Genomic DNA, 24,087 nt, shown 5'->3' on the forward strand with positions numbered 1-24,087 from the left:
CCTACCTACCTGCGTGTGGGTGTTAAGAAAATGTTGGGGGTGGGATGAGATACATTTCTCATTTCTTTCTTTGTTACTTTCGATATATTATTCGGGGATATAATTATAAACTGAAATGTTCATTTTGGAGTTCTGAGGGAAAAACAAAACAAAACTTCGCTTGCAGAGCTCAAGTGAAAGCAATAACAACACCCTGAAAACAGTACTAAAAACCATAACAACGAAACACGCATTATATATATATATATATATATATATATATATATATATATATATATATATATATATAGCGCTCGACCCTCCCATCTCTCCACAATTATGTTCGGTCATTTTGTGTTGTCAGTGTAATTGGAAACTGACCGAATTTACATGTAACAAATTGTAGAGAAAAAAAAGAGCGTTGAACTTTCAACCTGAAAAACGTCACTTCAGCGACAGAGGACACTTCTTCAAAGTCCTCGACGAATGCATCCCATAATAATGTTATCGCCGTTAGCAGTCTTCCCTGAATGAAGCATGGGATCCAGTCCACACCTCGCCCAGAGGCAGGGTCACACCGCAAATAACCATTAGTTTCTGGTCAAGAAATATGGGCGAGAAGTAACTACTTTAATTCTGATAAAGAAAAATAATCCCTTAAAAATCCGTTTTCTCTCACTTAAAAAAATCAAAACAACAATAACAACAAAAACAAAAACAACAACCAGCCCCCCCAATCTCCCCCCACCCCCAAAAAACACCACACACAAAAAACAACAAAAAAACAAACAGAAACAACAACCCAAGACAGGATTCTCCATTCTTGGTCCATTTTCTCTAAGCTTTCAAAACAAGTGGCATCATTCTCAATTCATTCTCTTGGACACAGAAAAAACACCAGCTCATTTATTTGTTCCCACATAATCTCTTCCCCCCCCCCCCCCTCCCCAAGTTTTCTTTTTCACTTAGGCCAGAACATTGTCGGTCAATGGACTTCCCAAAATAGACACAATTAAGGCCGGTGATTGAACGGGAGGGGTGTGTGTGTGTGTGTGTGGGGGGGGGGGGGGGATGAATGAAAACCTGGTTCGCCATGACAGCTTCATTGTATGGACGTCAGGTGGGATTCACTGATGCGTAAACAGATGATGGAGTCCGCACGCTGGTTTCGTCCGTGCATTATATAGATAACTAAAAACTAAAGGCGTGAGGGAATAATGAAAAGCGTACGTGCAAGCATGCTCACACAGATGCACGTATGCTTGCAAGTGCTCGCCCGTGCAGGCTAAAATGAATACACGTGCTTACGCACGCACGTACACACACACACACACAAAAAAAACCCCTCCCCCCAAAAAAAACAACAACAAAAAAAACCCACCCACCCCGAAAAAAAAATCCAACCCCGCCCCCAACCGCCCCCCAAAACCCCACTCTTGTCCCCATCTTCACTACACAGGCTTCCTCTTTTCCTCTCCTCTCTCTCTCTATTTTTCTTCTTTTCTTCTTCTTCGTAACACTGGCTTCCAACCCGTTCCCGAAAATCGATCACCGCCTTCCCACTCTTGTGACTGGCCATCGTTCTCAGCCCCTTTGCTCCCTGTGTCTCCCCGCCACGCCTGATACCATTATCTCCCCGCCCCCCCGCCCCCCGGACCCCCCCGCCCCCCCCCCCCCCCACTCGCACCCCTCCCCCTCTTCACCCCGACCAGAAAGTTCGGCTCATCTGGTGACACTGTCAAGTCTGAACAACCGCCCTGTCACAGACAGACAGTGACAGAGCACCGAGGTTTCTTTCGTTTACACATCCGCCCCGTCTGTATAGAGGGGATTGTGGGAAAGGGTATAGGTTTCAGCACGCCTGTCTGATTATCTGTCTGTCTACCTGTCAGTCAGTGAAAGCTTTGCGTGTACCTAAGTATGACCCAGTTGGCATACTGGTTGTGCATTTCGTCTGCTAGGTTCTGGACAAGTATTGCTGATTGTGACTTGCGAAATTGTGTAGTAATGAGTAGAACAACATGTCTAAGCTGTGTATAAATGCGTACGAATTGATCGCGAAAGGAAGTACTCCAGGGAAAAATGAAGGTCCAAGTTTTGCATATTGCTGGGCTTAGCGCTGGCATTCTTTTGAGAGCATGTGTTTTCTCTAAATGGTAACAAACAACACCAGCAAAAACAAAACTCAAAACACACACACACACACGTGCAAATTAAAAAAAAATCGAGTGGTGTATTGTGTGAAATAGGCCATTCTACACAAAATATAAACAAGAAGCATAACACATAACTGTAAAATGCTGAAGGCAAGGTTCTTTCTTTGACAACTGTGACACCAATTATGATGTAATAAAACAATTTACATTCCTTAGGGTTATGAAACTAAAACAAAACAGATTATAATGACATACGTTACGTACTCCTGAGCTTTCAAATTAATGAGTTCATCGTTTCTCATTTCTTTCCTTGCTCTTTATGTATCATGTATATGCGCGTGTACGCAAGTGTGCCTGCGTGAGTGGTTTATCTGTGTGTGTGTGTGTGTGTGTGTGTGCGCGCGCGCGCCCAATTACTATCCGTACCAGGGAGACCAGAATCTGCATACAGACAGCCAGCTAGACAGACATACAGACAGATAAACATACAGAGATGTTAGTTGGTTTTATGTACAAAATGGAAATCCCTCAGAGACACAGAGAAGCTGGCCGCCTCAAGATGTGTGATTGATCGCAAACGCATAGGTGTAAAAAGGAGTTGTCTTAGGATGCTGGGCCATGAGCATATTTGATTAAGCATGATTGCTCTCAAAGGCTCAGGGAGAAAACTATGTTGACATTAACAAAAAAACATAATCATCCTTTGTCATCTCTTTCTGTCAATACTCTTCTCCCCTTCTCTTGCTCACAGTGTGTGTGTGTGTGTATGTGCGGGGTGGGTGGGTGGGGAGGGGTGGGTGGGTGTGTGCGTATGTGTGTATGTGTATCAGAATTAAAATATACTTACAGTCGGAAGTGGTTTAGAAAGAGATAAAACGAAAGAAAGCCCATTTGATATTGTGAATGTGTGAGATGGATAGATGGACAGACATATAGGTAGAAAGAGAGGGGGAGGGAGAGAGGGAGAGCGAGAGAGACAGCGAGAGAAAGAGAGCGAGCGAGCAAGACAGAGAGAGAGAGAGAGAGAGAGAGAGAGACAACGAACGATAAACAGACAGTGAGCATGCGAGAGTGTATGTGTGGCTGCAGAAACGGTGTTCAGGCAAGCGTCAAAGCAAAAAAAGATTCACACAATTTTGTTCGAGTCACTGTCACATCGCACGACAGCTTTTGACAAGACAGTATGTATTCACTTGTAAGTAAGTGATACTTCATAATGATTACAACAAAAAGATAGAAAAAAAATGATAAAAAAGAGGAAGACAAGAAAAAAAAGAAAGAAAGAAAGAAAAAACGCCTGGGTCATATTTCCTAATCGGTGAAACAAACCACTAAGAAAGCATGCATGTTTATGAATGCGTATTTGTGTGTGTGTGTGTGTGTGTGTGTGTGTGTGTGTGTGTGTGTGTGTGTGTGTGTGTGTGTGTTATAGTTGTTTTTTTTGCCACATTTTGGTATGTGTAACATTGATGTAATGTGTTATGTAAACAAAAGTGTTTTTTGTATAGTACCAAGAGCAGATTTATGGATAGTGTGCTATATAAGTATCCATTATCATTATCATTAAGGAAACACAAGACCTCCCTCCCCCCTATTCCCCCTGCAGCCATTCGAACGACGGCAGAAACGTCATCAGGAATGGCGGTCCACTACACAACCACAGCTGCTGACAGACAGCTCGCCAAACCACGCGGAAGACGAGACCTGCCACGTGCTAGCTGGGCACGAGGAGGCGCGAGCTTTGGAAGACAAGGAGGAGGATTGGGGTTTTTATTAGGTAGAGGTGTGTGTGTGTGTGTGTGTGTGTGTGTGTGTTGGGGGGGGGGGGGGGGCGGGGACTCGCGTGATGTCTCGACTCATTAATCAAATGGGGGGGGGGGGGGGGGGGGGCAGCCCACTTGATCGAAGGTTATTAAAAAAAAAAAAAAATCCTTTAGTCATTACCAATTCTGCCAGAGGTACTACTTCCCTCCCTCGTGTAAGCCTTGGGTTCAATTATTCCTCTCTGTCTGGATCGTGATCGTTGTGGGGGGGTGCTAGGGCAGAATGCCTAAGCCATGGTGATCTATGATAAGATGGATGATGATGGCGGTGGGATTTTTTTTTTCTTTTTTTTTCGGTTTTTCTTCGTTTTTTGATTACACTGAAACCAGTAGATGGATGGCGGATATATCCACCTTGTCTTCTTCTTTTGTTAACTATCCGTGCGTGAAGGTGAAGCTCTAGAGAGTTTGGGCTGGGGGTAAGGTGGGGAAAGAGAGAAGGAAGGGGAGAGAGAGACAGACAGACAGACAGACACAGAGAGGAGAAAGACAGACATACAAACAAAGACAAAAAGACAACATTGAGTGTGCGGCCCAATCGTGCGGTGGATAAATGACGTGACAACACACACACACACACGCACACACACACAAACTCACACACACACACACACACACACACATTCCAATATCTTGTGTCTATCTGTCTCAAAATCACACAGAAAACTGTACGGAAGCCTTTGCCTGTGAGTCAGGTCATACCCGTCGTTGTGACGACCTACACAAACAAAACGTCTCCGAACGTTCCATTCCAGGATCTCTCAAAACAAAATCTAACTCAACTAAACAAGCAAAACCCCTCCAGGGGTCATATATACCTGACGGGCGCAATAACCGAGTGGTTAAAGCGTTGGACTTGAGTCCAGGGTTCGAATCTCGGCAACGGCGTCTAGTGGGTAAAAGGTGGAGATTTTTCCGATCTCCCAGGTCAACATGTTATGTGCAGACCTGCTCAGTGCCTGAACCCCCCTTGTGTGTACACGCAAGCAGAAGATCAAATACGCATGTTAAAGATCCTGTAATCCATGTCAACGTTCGGTGGGTTATGGAGACAAGAACATACCCACAGGATGCACACACCCCAAAATCGGAGTATGGCTGCCTACATGGCGGGGTAAAAACGATCATACACGTAAAAGAACACTCGTGTGCATACGAGTGAACGTGGCGGTTGCAGCCCACGAACGAAGAGAAAAAAAGGAAGAAGAAGAAGAAGCAGATATACCCAGCGGGGGGAGGGGGGGGCGGGAAGGGGGGGGGGTAGGGGAAGGCGGGGGGAGATACACAAGTAAACAAACGATGCCCGCAGCAGCAGACAATCCAGCAGAAACGTCACCAGGGCGTTCTGGTCCACCCCCACGCCCCCCCCCCCCCCCCCCCCACACCCCACCCAACAATGACTGAGAGCTCGCCAAACCACGCGGAAGAAAGAAAAGCCGAGACCTGACAACCGGGGGCTGAGCCAAAAGGCGGGACCTCTGGAAGAAGAAGAAAAAGAAGAGAGGAAGGCAGGGTCGTGGGAGGAAGGAGGAGGGGAGAGAGAGAGAGAGAGGAGATGGAGAGGATGAGCTTGCGTGACGTCTCGACTCATCAATCAGGGTGGGGGAGAAAGAGCGAGACTTACTTGATCGAACATCTGAAAACGTCGGTCATTAGACATTCCGGCACGACGACTACAACCCTGTAAGCATTGAAACCAATTATTTCCCCTCTGTCTGAATCGGTGTGTGTGTGACGGAGAGGAACGCCAGCAGTATTGGTGACGTTTGCTAAGACTTACGCAAGACGTATCGTGGTTTTGCATTACATGAAAACCGGGAGTGAATATCGGATTGCCACGCTGCCTTCTGTGTGTGTGTGTGTGTGTGTGTGTGTGTGTGCCTCTCCCAAAGAGAGAGAGATGAGGAAGGGAGAAAGAGAGTGAGAAGGAAGAGAGAGAGAGAGGAGAAGGGGAGATAGAGAGAGGGGGGGAATAGAGAGAAAGAGATGAATGTTTGGGGCAGGGTAAGGTGAAGGCAAATTTGCATTTGCCCGTTAGGTCCGTTGTTCTCTGAAGGACACGTCTTGGATAATTGTTCCTTTGGGGCTTCCAAGGAATAAGAAAGACTCGTCTTGCATAAATAATTGTATCGCTTTAGGGCTTCTGAGGAAAACAAAAAAACAATAACAGAAAACTCGTATATCTTTGCTTTGTTGCTCCAAGTCCAGCACACCACACAGGGCCATGTCAGAGTTGAAACAAACAAACAAAAAACAAAAAAAACAAACAAAAAAAACACAACAACAACAAAAAACAAAACCCAACAACAACAACAAACCCTGTAATTATCAGTCTCGTAGAACATGAAAACAAAGGAAAACTAAATTTAGGCACAAGTGCAGTTACCTTCATGCACATAAACCTGGGACATGACGCTGACCATTCAATCAATATTTCATCAGAGGATTAAAGACAAACCCGAACACAAATATAATCCTACCTAAAACACAACATCATAAATAACATCGGGCATTCAAAATCCCCCCAAAGTGCAAAGAGAACCTCACACATCCTTGGTGCAATGAAGAACACAATATTAATAAGAGTTCCCAGTTATCAGGTCCAGACAAAGACAAAAATATTAAAGGCTTTCTAGAAGAAAAAACAACATTGCTGAATGGATCAGCGGGGCAGAAAATTACAAATGTACAGACAACAGAACGAAAGGGGACAGCCATAACAGAGAAAAGAAAAAGAATATAGTATCCAGAAGTTGGGGATACTTTTATGATATAGCCCATGGGAGGAGGAATAAAGGGTGGGAGGAGGGAGGTATGGTGGGGCGGGGGGGGGGGAGGAGAAAACTCGTCTTGCACCTGCAAAAATAGATTACCATCACCACCAAGGCCAGCAACTATTTTCTTCGCAAAAATTCATCAAGAAGATGATAGAAGTAATTTTGTATTGGATGTGAGAAGATACAAAAGAACAGCTGAAAGTCTCGCATCTTAGTTAATAGTACATTCCATTTGAAACAATATTTTCCCAGAAACTTGTGTCTATGTACTGGACAACTATTCCAGCTGCACGTTAAGTAGTTAAGACTTCGTTTACCAGGTGGAGTTACTGAAAACAATGCATTCATCTGCTTACGCTTGTGGTTGTATGAATATCCCCATCCTTGTTCTTCACAACAGCGTCCACATCCCTTGCTTGTATGTCTATCATTAATTTTGTTCCTTCATCGCTTTCTCTGATCCCTACACTATATCAATTATCAGGTGCAAATGTATCTGCATTTCCTATTCTCGCGTCTGTACCACTACTGCTTTTCCAGCGCTTGATCTGTGTACACTTGATCTGGTCTCTGAACAAGATTGTCTCCATAGCTCTTTGCGCCGTTGAGTCTCCATCGTCGAGGCTCATAAATGACAGCAGTGGCGCAGGATTCTGTTTTGTCCCCCTTCCCAACGCAGTAATGTCTAAATATCTGGTAGTTTAACTAGTCAGATCAAATACCCGTCCCTATTTCTTTCAGATCTTTCTTCTCCAGACGCTCATGCGTCAAAGGTTCAAACATTCATTGTTTTCTCTGATTATTCTGTCAATTAAGATACTTTGTTGCTGAGATTACGCAATGTAAAGTACGAGTAATTAACCATTTTGTGTGTTTTGATTTTTCACAACAACAAAACTGATAAAATGAAACATGTTCGAGAAACAATTGTTCAGAAAGGAAATCAATTTCGTTAAAATAACGAGACAGTTATACGGAAACAAATTCTCATCTACTCAAAGCAGTGTATTAAACGAGACAGTTTTTCGGAAACAAATGTCTCATCTACTCAAAGCAATGTACGATTCTGTTTTGTTCCCCCTCCCAACACAGTAATGGCTGAATATCTGGTAGTTTAATTAGTCAGATCAAATGCCCGTCCGTATTTCTTTCAGATCTTTCTTCTCCAGACGCTCATGCGTCAAAGGTTCAAACATTCATTGTTTTCTCTGATTATTCTGTCAAGTAAGATACTTAGTTGCTGAGATTACGCAATGTAAAGTACGAGTAATTAACCATTGCATGTGTTTTGATTTTTCACAACAAAACTGATAAATGAAACATGTTCGAGAAATAATTGTTCAGAAAGGAAATCAATTTCGTTAAAATAACGAGACAGTTTTACGGAAACAAATGTCTCATCTACTCAAAGCAGTGTACTAGACGAGACAGTTTTTCGGAAACAAATGTCTCATCTTCTCAAAGCAGTGTATTAGACGAGACAGTTATACGGAAACAAATGTCTCAAAGCAGTGTATTATTTCTTCGTCAGTTTGTAATCAATGTCTGCATCTTAATTAACTGCAATGCACTTGGCAGAGAAGTGAAAAACCAACCGGACTACAGTCAGCTCAGCATTGTGACCAGATAGTTTGTCCCAGTGGTGCGCCGCCAGTCAGAGCTGTTATGACATCCCTGCTAATCCTGATCTCTTCACAGCAGCATTTTGTGTGTGTGTGAAAGCATGGACTTGTTCAGCAAGGAACCTTTGATGTGACTCTTCATATCTTGTTTTTCATAACTCTGTGCTACTTTTAGCATCCAAAGTGTAATGGTCTAAAATTGGCTTGGGTTTATCATTCCTATGTGAAGACATTCGTATTATGTTTTGCGCACGCATGTATCATATCGAGACAGGAAAAAAAAACTTCTTGTTTTATCGTCTGTGAAAGGCTCATATTTTCAAGGGGACATATTTAGAATAAATCAAACTGTAATGGATTGGTGGCCTAGAAGATGACACGTCCACTTAGGAAGCCAGAGAATCTGAGTGCACAGGTTCGAACCCCACACTCGCCATCATTTTCTCCCTCCCCCTTCACTAGACCTTGAGTGGTGGTCTGGATGCTAGTCATTCGTATGAGTCGGTGAACCAAGGAAAGCAAATGCACTTGCATACAGAAAGAAGAAAAAAAAGGTTACAGCTGCACTGTAGTGACGTGCTCTCCTTGAAAAAAAAGCAGTCTGGATTCCACAAAGAGTAACAGTACAATACGATATAAAACAATGTAGTACAATACAGTGGCGCAGAATAGTCGTTGTATGCAGGTAAATCAAATCATCTCGCTGATTTTAAACGTACAGCATACTTGTTTCAACAGGGAGAGGGTTTTTCATAATCCCAAATCAACGTGCTACAACTTTTGTCACTTTTTTGATCACGGTCAGTGTCTTGAATTTAGCGTACTAGAAACTCGAGAGAATAAACTTGTCTTGCATTGTATTACGTTGCGTCTACGCTCATTGCATTATAATGAATTACATTGATCATATCGTATTGTGATGCTTGTTAAGACTTTTTTTTTTTTTTTTTTTTTTTGCTGCCCCATCATCTGCACCGTTTCAGTGGCATTACTCCCACGCCGCTCATTTAGATTCCCCCATACACGGCCACACCCGGGTTCGTCCGTCGCAGTTCAAGCGTCGGCAGTCCACAGGGAACCATCGATATTAGGTCGCCAGGAGGCCACACACCAGAGGAGACCCTGCACTGCTGCTGAGTCACTTCGGTGGTGTTCAGTGGTGCCTGTTCTGTTTTTAACGTACTTAGGACACCACCTACTAACGACAATAATGGCTTAGTCGCGGAGCCAGACTGAGTGAGCGTCCCTCCCAGAGTGAAGACCGCCACCACGTCCCTCAAACAACAGCCCCCCATGAATCTGCCGACACTGACGACATTGACAGGACTTATCCCAAAGACACAATCTATTTATCCGTGGCACAGTCTTACGTCATGAACCACTGATGAAACTTCTAGGACACGTCATTAGTCAATTTTTCGAAGATACGCACTACGAACAGGATCTGTTATATAAACACACTATCACTGTTATATCCTAAATGATACAATACGAAACGATACAACAGTCCTTCACATGTACTAAACATGACGTATAACCAAGACGATACGAGAATGGTCAAAAGCAGAAACCATACTTTAATCCTCTGATTTTTATTTATTTATTTTTTTAACCTTTTTATTCAAGATTTTACAAATATAATGACAACAAAACAGCTGACAAGAAAAACAACAACAACAACAAACAAACCAATAACAACAACAATTAAACATAAACAGTCAGAAGAAAATATACGGAACACGTAACCCTCTAAGGTTCTACCAACTTATATATCACTATTTTCAAACGCACACACGCAGAGAAAAAAAAAAAAAAACCCAACACACTACCACCCAAAACTTTCTTCTGAACAAAACTACCAAGGGTTTTCGTGCGTACACAGACTCTGTCTTCGGGCAATGGCGCTCTGTCAATGGCTCTCGCCTTCTGGAGCAATCAGAAAAATGGACGGGAATGCCCCAAGGCACGGAACGCTTCCCCCTGCACCAGAATATTATGATTGCAAAACACTGTTGTCTCCCTTCGAAACCAGCCCGACGCCGAGAAAATCGAAAGCGGTTTCGCTTGCAACCGTGGTGGTCCTCATTCTTTTGCTCTTTTTCCCTAACAAAAAAATAATAAAATAAATAAAATTAAATAAAAAAAAAAAAAAAATAAACACACGTTTCCATAACGATAACCGAATAACTAAACATGAAAATCAACAAATAAGTGAGACCGGATGGTGTGACAAACGAAGAGATTAGTGGGTGGAAGGGTGTATGGGCAGAACGGTAGACAGACAAGTAATACATTAATATAAAAAAGTGGAATATTCATTAATCTGATAATTAGAAACAAAAGACATGCAAATAATTCCAAAGCAGTAATAAGTATAGACGAAACAATGAGATTATTTTGGCAGAACAGTGCTCCATTTATGCAAGGTTACCTTCTTCGTGAAGTACTACTATATGTACTAAATCCATTCTTATTGAAACATATTTCATCATAGGTCACTGCATTGAATTCTTCAATCATGAACCTGGCGTTTCATAGAGTTTGAAACAAAAACTATTTGAAGGATTGTTTTTATCAGTCACACATTTACAAATATACAGCCTGTGCAAACTGACAAGCAAGGTTTTCATTATGAGTTTGCTTTTAGGAATAAAATACTGAGGCAAGGGAAAACATAGGATTGTGTCAAGGTACATACATAATTATTGTTCCGTTAAGCATCTGTCTTATGGTGGACTATCAACAGTGCATGTGAACTCTAAAGTTAGGTGTCTATTATTTAAAAGAGAAAAAAAAATGACAGTGCACTGACAATCATACAGAAAACCTCTGGTAGCCACAATCATAGTAATCAATGAAATATATGCCTATCATCTTTCTCTAGACCTGTCTGTCTCTCCCTTTCTCTAAGTCTGTATGTATCTCTGTCTTTCTCTAGACCTATCTCTCCCTTTCTCTAAGCCTGTATGTATCTCCGGCTTTCTCTAGGCCTATCTCTCCCTTTCTCTAAGCCTGTCTGTATCTCCGTCTTTCTCTAAACCTGTCTCTCTCTTCCTTTCTCTAAGCCTGTATGTATCTCCGTCTTTCTATAGGCCTATCTTTCCCTTTCTCTAAGCCTGTCTGTATCTCCGTCTTTCTATAGGCCTATCTCTCCCTTTCTCCAAGCCTGTGTATCTCCGTTTTTCTCTAAGCCTGTCTTTGTCTCCGTCTTTCTCTGAGCCTGTCTCTCTCCCTTTCTCTAAGCCTGTCTGTATCTCCGTCTTTCTATAGGCCTATCTTTCCCTTTCTCTAAGCCTGTCTGTATCTCCGTCTTTCTCTGAGCCTGTCTCTCTCCCTTTCTCTAAGCCTATATGTATCTCCGTCTTTTTCTGAGCCTGTCTCTCTCCCTTTCTCTAAGCCTATATGTATCTCCGTCTTTCTCTGAGCCTGTCTCTCTCCCTTTCTCTAAGCCTGTCTGTATCTCCGTCTTTCTCTGAGCCTGTCTCTCTCTCTCCCTTTCTCTAAGCCTGTCTCTCTCCCTTTCTCTAAGCCTGTCTGTCTCCCTTTCTCTAAGCCTGTCTGTATCTCCGTCTTTCTCTGAGCCTGTCTCTCTCTCTCCCTTTCTCTAAGCCTGTCTGTCTCCCTTTCTCTAAGCCTATATGTATCTCCGTCTTTCTCTGAGCCTGTCTCTCTCCCTTTCTCTAAGCCTATATGTATCTCCGTCTTTTTCTGAGCCTGTCTGTCGCACTTGCCTCTTCCCTTGCTCTCTGTTATTTTTTTATGTGAAGGAACTAGCGTGAAAGACTTTTGGTGATGTAGAAATGACGGGCGAGAATACCACCCCCTCTCTCTCTCTCTTTCTCTGTATATCACTGTGTGTGTGTGTGTGTGTGTGTGTGTGTGTGTGTGTGTGTGTGCGCGTGTAAAACTGAGTTCGTAGGTGAATACGTGAACCTGTGTGTGCGAACAATATGTGTGTGTGTGTGTGTGTGTGTGTGGCTGTGTACTGTATTTGCACCTATCTCTCTTTCTCCATCTTTCTCTCTCTGTGTATGTGTGCGTGTGTGCGTGCGCGCGCATGCGCGCGCTTGTGTGTGTGTGTGTGTGTGTGTGTGTGTGTGTGTGAGAGAGTACGCGGGCGCGTGTGTATGTGTGTGTGTTTAGTTCTGAGGTATGCATGTTGAAAATATTACACAAACAAAGCAACGTATTAGGGAATAAACCGAAAACATAAGGAAACAATTTCTTCAAAAACAACAGTGACCTGAGCATTATGTCAGATCATCTTCTCCTCCTTTCCGTCCCACGACCAACATCAACTTGCTGATGACTCTGTCGTGGTTCATGCATGCTGGATATTTTCGTGTCTCCATAACCCACCGAACACTGACATAGGTTACAGGATGCGTATTTGATTTTCTGCGTGCATATACACACGAAGGGGGTTCAGGCACTAGCAGGTCTGCACATATTTTGGCCTGGGAGATCGGAAAAATCTCCACCCTTTACCCACCAGGCGTCTTTACCGTGATTCGAACCCGCGACCATCAGATTCAAAGTCCAACGCTTAAACTGCTCGGCTTTTGCGCCCATCAATCTGTTTTTATCAGTTCATTCTAAATCTTCATCTGAGTCTTAGAGTTGGTGGCATTTTCAATTTGGGAGGAGATGAAAGAAAGAAAGAAGGAAAGAAAGAAAGAAAAACCGAGAAACACCAGCAGTAACAACACATGACACAGAGAAGAATAATAGACAGAGAACAAGGAGGGTGAAGAATAAAAAAAACAAAAAAAACAAGGAAAAGAACCAAAGCAAGAGCAAGAAGACAGGATACCACAATAATTACTTTGTTATGATGATAATGATGGTGACGCTAGGACCCATGAAAAAAAAAAGAAAGAAAAAAGAAGAGGAACAGGGAGAATCTGAAGACAAAGAAAACTACACGAAACGATTGCACGTAAAAGCTGTGTATCCCGTGACGGACAAAGACGAGCTGAACTCACTCTTGTATCAGGGACAATCCTCCATCGCAACAAACAACGATGTGTTCCCTTAAAACCCATAGAAAAAATAAATAAATAAAAAAGAAAAGAAAACAGAAATTCATTTTCTCACCTGCACAGTTCTGTTTCCTGTTCCATCAAGTCTCTTGGAATCGGAACCCCCCAGACAGCCGCCACCCCCCCACATCCCACCCCACCAACCAACCCCCGAACCCACACGGATACAAATCCTTCCACACTCGCTGCGACCTCAACGCGAACAGTCCACAGAAACTTTCACCTCCCATCACAATGGTCACGACACAAGGCAAACCAACTTTCCATCACCACATCCAGAAAATAAAGTAACATTCCCTTTGGTTTGGCAATTGGAATGCAGGTGATAACGAAACGATTGCACGTGCAAGCCGTGTATCCCGTGACGGACAAAGACGAGCTGAACTCACTCTTGTATCCGGGACAAACGTTCGTACGTGCGTGTGAATGGATGGATGGTCGCCTGGAAATTTTCCTGCATTGAAAGCCAACTCTGGAGTTGGAATGTGGAGATTTTCTTCTGCTTTTGTCTCAAACAATGGTGTAGTGTGACATGTTTTGAGCATTAATATAATGGTTGATAGTTGCAATTATAATGTTTTCATAGCTAACAGGCTTGTAGCCCTCAATGTAAAAAAAAAATATTTTAAACTTTTTTTTTGGTACTTTTAAACTTCCGTTTTAATTCTAAAGACTTTTTCGTTGGCTTTTGATTGTTATTTACTTCTTTTCCAACAATTCAAATGCATGTGCATCATAACTGGTTTTCTTGCGAATTTAAAAAAAACAACAAAAAAAACAACAACTTGATATTAACCACTTCCTTTCAAAATAAAAAAAAAGAAACAAACTAAACAAAACAAAACAAACAAAAAAACACACACCCCACACCCCAAAAAACCCCCACTAACTATGTGAGGTAGGGTAGAGTTGATGACAGCAGGTAGGAGGGAAGGGAGAAGAGAGGAGGAGGAAAAGGAGGAGGAGGAGTTCTATCCCACGGGACTGAGTGTGACAAGGTGATCCAAGACCTTCTGACAGCCACAACCCTCTCTCCCATGAGCACAGTTCAGCTCCTCCCCCTCCAATATAGTGTATTGAAAAAGGAAGTTCCACAAGTCGGATAGAGACTTTAACGATTTTGTATGTTTGTGTGTGTGTGTGTGTGTGTGTGTGTGTGTGTGTGTGTTTAAAAGTGTGTGTGTGCGCGCGCGTATGTGTGCGTGCGTGCGTGCGTGTGTGTGTGTGTTTAAAAGTGTGTGTTTGTGTGTGTCTGTGCGTCTGTATGTGCGTGTGTGCATATGTGCCTGTGTGTGTGTGTGTGTGTGATGGACGATCACAGCTGATGCAACGACTGAACTGCTTGTTGGTCAAGGCCAGCGAAGGGAGGCAAAGACACCAAAGTCATCAATCAATCAGACAGTCAATACAGCACACACACACACACACACACACACACACACACACACACACACACAGACAGAAACACACAAAGACAGACACACACAGACAGAAACACACAAAGACAGACACACACAGACACACACACGCATATACACACTTGTACTCCCTCAACCACACACACACACACACACACACACCATCCGAAGTCCCAACACACACACACACACACACGTGAGCCCAGTCTAGTCCAGGCCAGGCCTCACCCCCACACCCCTCACCCCCTCCCGAAACATCTCAATCAAAGGTTGTGGTGACCAATCAGATTAATGAACGCGTCCGCCATTATTGACCCATGTACACACACACGTGCGCTTACTTTTCCCCTCAAGGCAATACTCGCCAGAGAGATTTTGTCGCCACAGAATGAATGAATGCCCAGGGGCAGAGAACCAGAGAGTCACAGAAAGAGGTGAGTGCGTGTGTGGGGTGGGGGTGTTAAATGGGAGATAAAAGAGGTGGACGGAGGAAAACAGAACGAGAAAGAGAAAGGGGGAAAAAAAAAGAATCTGTGCACGTAGACACATGTACGAAGAGAGAGAGAGACAGACAGAGAGAGACAGACGGACAGACACAGACAGACAGAAAGAGTGAAGAGAATGAATGAATAAACGAACGACTTTTCTTTAATATCTGAGTGATTAGAGTAAACAAAACGATGTCTTTATATATATATATATATATGTGTGTGTGTGTGGCTGTGTGTGTGTGTGTGTGTGTGTGTGAGTATGTGTGTGGGGATGGGGGTGAGGTTGGAAGACAAAAAGAAAACAACAACAGCACACAGACAGACACCATAAGAGTAAAGGAGAAGAAAAAAAATACAGAAACACATAACTACTTTGAAACAACATGTACAACATAAACGACGGATATCTGAATAACGCATTAACATTTACAACACTGCAAAAGGAAAGAGAGAGAGAGGAGAGGAGAAAGAGAGAGGGAGGGGGAAAGAGAGAGATCGAGAGAGAGAGAGGGGGGGCGAGGAGAAAGAGAGAGGGAGGGGGAAAGAGAGAGAGTGAGGGAGGAAGAAAGAGAGAAAGATATTGAATGAATGAATTTCACTTTCTGAGTGTAAGTGATGAGCAAAACAATGGGTTTTTTTTCTCATCCAAACCTTGAATGAATGGAACGGGGTGGGGTGGAGGATGGGTGTGGAAGACAAAAATGAAATGAAATAATGGAGAAAAAAACAAAAACAATAATAATGGACACGAGAAGAAACAACAACAACATACAACATATAAGTGGAGTGATGGCCTAGAGGTAACGCGTCCGCCTAGGAAGCAAGAGAATCTGAGCGCGCTGGTTCGAATCACGGCTCAGCCACCGCTATTTTCTCCACCTCCACTAGACCTTGAGTGGTAGTCTGGACGCTAGTCATTCGGATGAGACGATAAACCGAGGTCCCGTGTGCAGCATGCACTTAGCGCACGTAAAAGAACCCACGGCAACAAAAGGGTTGTTCCTGGCAAAATTATGTAGAAAAATCCACTTCGATAGGAAAAACAAACAAAACTGCACGCAGGAAAAAAAAAAAGAAAAAAAGGGTGGCGCTGTAGTGTATCGATGCGCTCTCCCTGGGGAGAGCAGCCCGAATTTCACACAGAGAAATCTGTTGTGATAAAAAGAAATACAAATACAAATACAAAAAGAACAGCAACACATCATGATATAAATAAGCATAAACATTATAAACCATGGATATTTGAATAGTGTATCAACATTTACCACACTGCTGAAGAGAGAGACAGAGACAGAGAGAGAGACAGAGAGACCTGTGAAGACTACTGGACAACTTTGCAGCACAACTTCGTAAAAAGCTGGGGAAGTTCCCAGCCACTAACATCCTACTTGAGCCAGCCATTTCGTGAACTTCTGTAACTGAGTACACATCTGTTTATTGACGATTTTCTTTCATGCTGAGTGAAATATGCGAAAGCACTAGAAATTAGCACTGTTAACATGAATATCATTTGAATAAAGTGAAGAAGAAGAAGAAGCGAGAGGAAGAAGAAGAAGAAGAAATAAGATAAGAATAACTTTATTATCTCCAGTTAGAGAAATTTGGTCTTGTGTATTATCACAACAGAGACAAGTAAACAACATGGGGACCATAACTGTAAATACAAAAACAACAACAGATATTAGGATTATAACGAAGAGACAGATGTAAAAATATCACACATACATTGTTTCGTACTTTCATTCCACACATTGCTGGCAATATTTAAAAATAAATAAATAAATGTAATAAACATTACTTTGAATATCACTATGAGCATGACATACTATACTGCACACTGATTATAATTAAGATAAGACTAGCCTAATTACCTCACAAGATAAACTGCATCAGGTGCGGCAAAACACAACCAGACAATCAGTACACACACATTGATACAACATTAAACATTACTTGATTAAACAGGAGTAATAGACAAATGTTTTCAAATAAAAGCATTTCACATATTAGCTTTAAAAAGAAGAAGAAGAAGAAGAAGGAACATGTGGGAACAAGTAGTAGGAAGAAGCCAACACTAACACGAACAAGAACACCACACAAAAGTTCTTCCAATATAATGTCGTTTCACCTCTCTCTCTCTCTCTCTCTCTATATATATATATATATATATATATATCTTCTCACCTGCGCAGGACCGGGTATCACAATGGAAAGCAAGTTAACAGAATCCTTCCACACTCGCCACACAACCCTCGAAAACAGACAACCAAGCTGAGCTTTATCTCCCGCCACAGTTCACACACAAACTTTCCTTTCTCACAGACAGAAAGCGCACCGAACAAGCCAACCCAGCTTCCACAATCGTCACCACACCCGGAAAAAAAAAAAAAGAAGAAGCAAAAATTCCACTTTGGTCGGCTGGCTGGAAAGCGAGCGAGGACGAGACAACAGCACGTGCACGCCGTGTATTCACCGATTGACTGAGACGTTTTCTGGGACACACAACGTACCGTACTGGGCTTCGACTGGCAGAGCTTCGGGCATCTGTCCTTTCGGCACGAAGATCCTGGACTCTTTCAAAGCAGAGAAGTGTGATGGTTATTGTTTTTGATAGGTAGACTTGAAGGGTCTTGACAGGAAAAAACAACAACAACCAAACTTCTCTCGATCTGGGACACATGTAAATACATATGGACGGGCGGACATATATCTGGTATTTTAGCGCGAAAGCCATTGACACTTGCAGATATTTTAGCACGAAAGTCAGTAACACTTGCAGACAGACGGTGAAAGCAGAGAACCGTAATATTGTCATGAACAGCAGAGTAGGAACGGACTTGACAGATACAAAACAAACTTTTCCAGCTCTGGTACACATGTATACATGATATAGACGGGTGGAGGAAACTGGTGTAGTAGCCGAGTGGTTGAAGCGTTGGACTTTCAATCTGAGGCTCCCGGGTTCGAATCTTGGTAACGGCGCCTGGTGGGTAAAGGGTGGAGGTTTTTCCGATCTCCCAGGTCAACATATTATGTGAAGACCTGCTAGTGCCTGAACCCCCTTCGTGTGTGTATACGCACGCAGAAGATCAAAATAATAAAACAAACAGAACCAAATGCAGCTTTATGCCAACCTCAATTCAGCTATTTAATAATTGATAATCAGATCTGTGATAAAAAAAAATATATATATATATGCCAGAGTGTGTGTATGTGGAATGTGACATCTTAAATCAAAGTATTGTTGAATTGCGTTGTTATTATAACCTTTTTATGTCTTATGTCTACTTTTAGTTTGCTATTTCATGCCTATTTTTATTCATATCCTTTAACTGATTTTTGCGTTGCACATGTATGGATGTGATGGTGTATGTATGATTTACTCTAAGTTTACCTTTTAAAGGTTTCTGTTGTGTTGTTATGTACTGTGATCATTTATTGTACGCATGGGGTTGCCATCTAAACATTTTATGTCTTTTATGTGTACATGTTGAATGACTGTGGTTTCTGTGTATTGTTTATGTGTTTTGCACCACAAATGAATTTCTCTTGTTGAGATAATAAAGTATTATGTATCCTGTATTCTGTAATAAGCACGTCCAAGGTCCTGTAATCCATGTCAGCGTTCGGTGGGTTAGGGCAAAGTGCAGCAACATGCGTTTTTTTTGTTTCATTGTTTCTATCTGTATTTGTTTTACTATCAAAACGGAATTTTCCAAAGTGGATTTTTGCCAGATAACTTTCTCATTGCTGTGGGTTCTTTTACATGCGCTAAGTGCATGCTACACACGGGTTTTTGTACTCAGTTTATCGTCTCATCCGAATGACTAACCATCTAGAGAACCACTCAAAGTCTGTCGGAGAGGGAGACAAGTCTGACAAGTTTGATTTAACACAGAGAGAGAGAGAGAGAGAGAGAGAGAGAGAGAGAGAGAGAACTTGTTAAGCTCTGGGACACACACGCACTTACGTAAGAATGGAGAGATGTGAGTGTGGGCGAATACGCAAACGCCATTCCTTTTCACCACCAAAACCTTACTGGCACCAGGAAGTCGAGGAGTGTAATGTTGAGACACATGGGCAGAGCATCAACGGGGCTTGACAGACGACGACGAATAAGAACGTTTCTTTCTTTGCTAGGACTTTACTTATGGATGGTCGTGTGTGTGTGTGTGTGTGTGTGTGTGTGTGTGTGTGTGTGTGTGTGAGAGCCTTTCTTCTATAAGTTAGGTCGCACACACATGTTAACGAATTTTGTTTGTGTGTGTGTGTGTGTGTGTGTGTGTGCGCGCGCGCGCGCGCGTGTGTGTGTGTGTGTGTGTGTGTGTGTTTAACGGGTGCCATTCCATTCAGCAGCACAACGCTCATGGCAGTTCCAAGCGGAGAAACGTAATCTTGTCACAGATGTGGAGCTGTCCCACTCACGTTTTTTTCTTCTTTAAAAAAAAAAAAAAGGGTTATTCTTTAAAAACAATTTTAAATTTCTTTCTTCTTTTTTTGTATATATATATATATATTTTTTTTTACAACAAAAGATGTTCTTTAAATCACTTATCTTTCTTTCTCGCTGTCTGATTGCTCTTTCCTACCCCCTTTCAGCCACATCTGTGTTTTGATAATCTTTAAAAGAGACATATTTCATTTTATATTTCGTTTTGCGCTCACTCCCTTTAAAAAAAAAAAAAACAAAAAAAACCATGAAGAGACATTTATCATGACGATCTTAAAACCACCACAACAATAGCAACAGCAGCAGCAACAACAACACACACGCGCGGACACACACACACACACACACGAAGAGTTCTGCACAGTATATGTAACGTTGAGGGCGAGGTAGAGGCAGTAGAAGTAGAAGTAGAAGAGGAGGTCGCATCCCACGGGAAGCATGTGACGAAATGAATTCTTTCTTCTTTCTGAGATGCGCTGACAGCATGCACCGCTTTCCCCTCTCTCTCTCTGTCTCTGTCTGTCTGTCTGTCTCTCTCTGTGGAATGTTTACATATGTATTTGTGTGTATCTGAATGTCATGTGTGTACTTCAACACTGTCCTCATTATCATCATCATCATCATCTCTCTCTCTCTCTCATATTGCACTTTTAGATTATTATATTTGTATTCATGTTTGCCATTGCAGTATGATTTTGTACCTGTAAATCTTTACTGTGCATTTGAGTGTATTTGAATGTCATGTATGTACTTCTATAACCTTTTGATATCCTGTGAGTATTTTGATTTCATTTCTCTTTGCCCTGAGGGCTGGATGTAAAAAAAAACAAAAAGCATGTGCATGCTTATTCCACTTCCCTCATTAAAAAAAAGTCCGTTTGTTGTTCGTTCGTTCGTTCGTTCGTTCTCCAGTACAACTGATGATGCTGGGCCTAAAAGAGGGTTGTAAGGTTTGGTGTGACCGAACGCAACAACCAGGTCAAAAGACTTGTCATCGAAACGACACACAGACCACACGCACACACACATAAATATACAAAAACACGCGTGCGTACGCAAGCAAGCATGTACATGCAAACAAACACATACACACAGCAACAATGCGCGCACACACAAACACAAACACATACACACACAGAGGCAAACACATACAAATGCAAATGGAAACACACATACATACGCACAGACACATATAAAATACGTATCACACACACACACACACACACACACACACACTGACACACACACACACACACACACACATGCAAACACACATACACACATATAAACTACGTATCACGCACACATACACACACACACATTCACACACACATATAAACAGCTCGCGCGCGCGCTCAGACACACACACACACAAACACACAAAACCAAAACAACAATAACAACAACAACATTCCAGTGATCTCCTCCACGTCATCTCAATCACAGGTTGTAGTCATCAACTGGATTAATGAGTGTCCCCTTGCCATTATTGATCGCCCCTTTATCCCCAACCAACACACACGCAAACACACACACAGCTTCCCCCGTGGCGAGCAAGTACTAGCACAAACACACACACACACACACATACACACACACACACACACAGACACACACACACACACACACACACACAAACGCACGCGCGCACACAGACAGACAGACACACACACACACTACACACACACACACACACACATACACCACACACACACACACACACACACACACATACACCACACACACACACACACACACATTCACACTCACACACACACACATGCACGATCACAGACACATACGCGAGCACGCGCACACACACAAACTTCATCTCTTCTTTTTTCTTTCACAAATTCACAGACGAACACCCCCACACCCACACCCCCGACCTCCCCCCCCCCCAGCCCCCAATGCCTTCCGCTTCCACACTTACCGCTTCCCCCCCCCACCCCCCACCCCCCCGAAAAGGGAAATAACCCGCTAAATCGATGAAACAGCATGTCCTCTTTCCCCCCAACCCTTTGATACCAGAGAATCGTCCTCTTTGTGTGAACTTGGAAAAGTGGGGTCCAGTGCCGCAGGGCCAGCGAAGAATCCAATGTTTGCTTTGCCTCTGACGACGACGGGCAACCTTCGGTACCGAAACTCGATCCAGTCCCACCATCACTGGATGACGGGGAGGAGGAGGAGGGAGTGGGGGTTGGGGGGTGGGATGGCAGGGGAGGGGGGGGGGGGTTCTTAAGGACTGAATGCCACAACCTTACACAGTCGTTGTAGTGGAGGGGGGGGGAAGTTCGCTTGAAACAAAACAAAACAAAACAAAACAAGAGAGGCAAGGCCTTCAAGACTCACTTGTGATACACTGAAAAAAAAAAAAAATCCAAGCTTTTTATGTATTGTGTATAATTTCAAAATGTAATGTTTAAGATGAGAAAGATCAGTTTAAAGCGAATTATGTCCCCTAGCATTAATTACAGAGTAATTTCCCTTCTTTACCCTCTGCACCAAAACGTATGCAAAAATAAATAAAACTTCCATGCTTAGCAAAAGAAGTTCCTGTTTGAACAAAAAATGATAATAATGACTGCTCTTGTTGTTGGGTCAGAATATCAGATCAAAGTGCCAAGTTTAGAGAATACAAAAAATATAAATATAACAGTAAATGCAGTTTGCATATGATTAGGCTTCATATTTTATTTTTTTGTGCCCATCCCATAGGTGCAATATTGTTTTAAACAAGATGACTGGAAAGAACTGAATGTTTCCTATTTTTATGCCTAATTTGGTGTCAACTGACAAATTATTTGCAGAGAAAATGTCAATGTTAAAGTTTACCACGGACACACAGACCCACAGACCCACACACACAGTTTGTTTACACAAGTGAGTCAAAAACAAAACAAACAAATGCTGATACGATGTCTTGAGAAAAATAGTGTATGGGTGTTGTTGTTGTTGACGGTTGATTTTTGGTGATTGTAGAGAGAGAGAGAGGGACAGAGACACAGACACAGACAGACAGACAGACAAAGACAGAGACAGTTTGGTGTTGGTGGTTGTAGAGAGAGAGGGGGAGGGAGAGAGAGAGAGAGAGAGGGACAGAGACAGATAGACACAGAGACAGAGACAGTGACAGAGACAGTGACAGAGACAGAGACAGAGACAAACAGAATATGTGTGTGCACGCAAACATATGTCTTCGGGTTTGTTTTTTTTGTTATCTGTGACGGGACATTAAACAAAATTCCTCCTCCTCCTCCTCCCTCTCCTCCTTCAAAACACAACAAAGAACGCTATCACAACGTCAGGGATAACATTTCGACAATCTGTTTTCTTCTTCCCCTTTTACCCTTTAACTCTCTCCATACGAACGGCGAAAGAGAAGACGTTAACAGCGTTTCACCCCAATTACCACCATCAAAATATTGCAAGCGGAAGGCTCTTATACTGAAGAGGTGAATGTTGACAAAGAATACCACAATTCTGACGACGGAAGCTAAAGGTTGGGTCATTGAGACACCCACTGGACATCCGAGGGGTCTGCGTAGACGAGAAGAGAGGACTGGCCGTACTGAGTGAGTTAAAAAAATCATCTTAAATGGTGGTCGTATGCAGGATGCAACAACAAAAATATAGTATTCAATAAATCACTGTAAATCATAACAAAATAATATAAATATATCTTGGTAACATTTTCCTAGCATGAAAATCTATTCAAAGTTTAAGTCGCTGTTCAGTTGCGTGTGGGTTTTTTTTTTTTTTTTCTTTTCTTTTCATTTTTCATCTACAATACTATCGGGCACATGTTTCCATTGAACTACATTACTTTTTGTTGTTGTCACAACACATTTCCTCACGTGCAATTCAGGTGAGTCTCTTAGAGGAAAAACACACAAACAAACAAAACAACAACAACTACAAAAAAAACATAAAAAAAACACCTCCCCCCAGAAAAAAACAACAATAAAAAACACAAACCGCCGTTGTTACATTGCAGTGCGAACCACTTTCCCCACGCTAGTTCTATCTGCATCGCAGCATGTATATTGCATACTTCATTTGTCAAAGTGTGTGTGTGAGTGTGTGTGTGTGTGTGTGTGTGTGTGTGTGTGTGTGTGTGTGTGTGTGTGCGCCGCGCGCGCGCAAGCTTCATTTGTCAAAGTGGACTTTTTACTTCATCTGTATCAATAAAGCGAGGCTACGTAATCATTCTGATTCGGAAGTGTGTGTGTGTGTGTGTGTGTGTGTGTGTGTGTGTGTGTGTGTGTGTGTGTGTGTGTGTGTGTGTGTGTGTGTGTGTGTGTGTGTGTGTGTGTGTGTGTGTGTGTG

General features: G+C 42.5%; 1 protein-coding gene across 3 annotated transcripts in view; it reads right to left on the bottom strand.

The window, feature by feature from the left end:
- Positions 1 to 24,087, bottom strand: part of LOC143282957 (synaptotagmin-7-like) — a 587,353-nt gene that overhangs the window by 397,783 nt on the left and 165,483 nt on the right. The window contains exon 1 of one of the 3 annotated variants that reach the window (XM_076588884.1): positions 17,493 to 17,618. The exons of the other annotated variants lie outside the window; for them this stretch is intronic. The gene's annotated coding sequence lies outside the window, so the exon portion shown is untranslated. Of the gene's footprint in view, positions 1 to 17,492; positions 17,619 to 24,087 lie in introns of those variants that run through there. 3 annotated transcript variants of the gene reach the window in all.

The sequence above is a fragment of the Babylonia areolata genome, chromosome 6 (assembly GCF_041734735.1).
Source record: "Babylonia areolata isolate BAREFJ2019XMU chromosome 6, ASM4173473v1, whole genome shotgun sequence".
In the NCBI taxonomy this organism is placed as follows: Eukaryota; Metazoa; Mollusca; class Gastropoda; order Neogastropoda; family Buccinidae; genus Babylonia; species Babylonia areolata.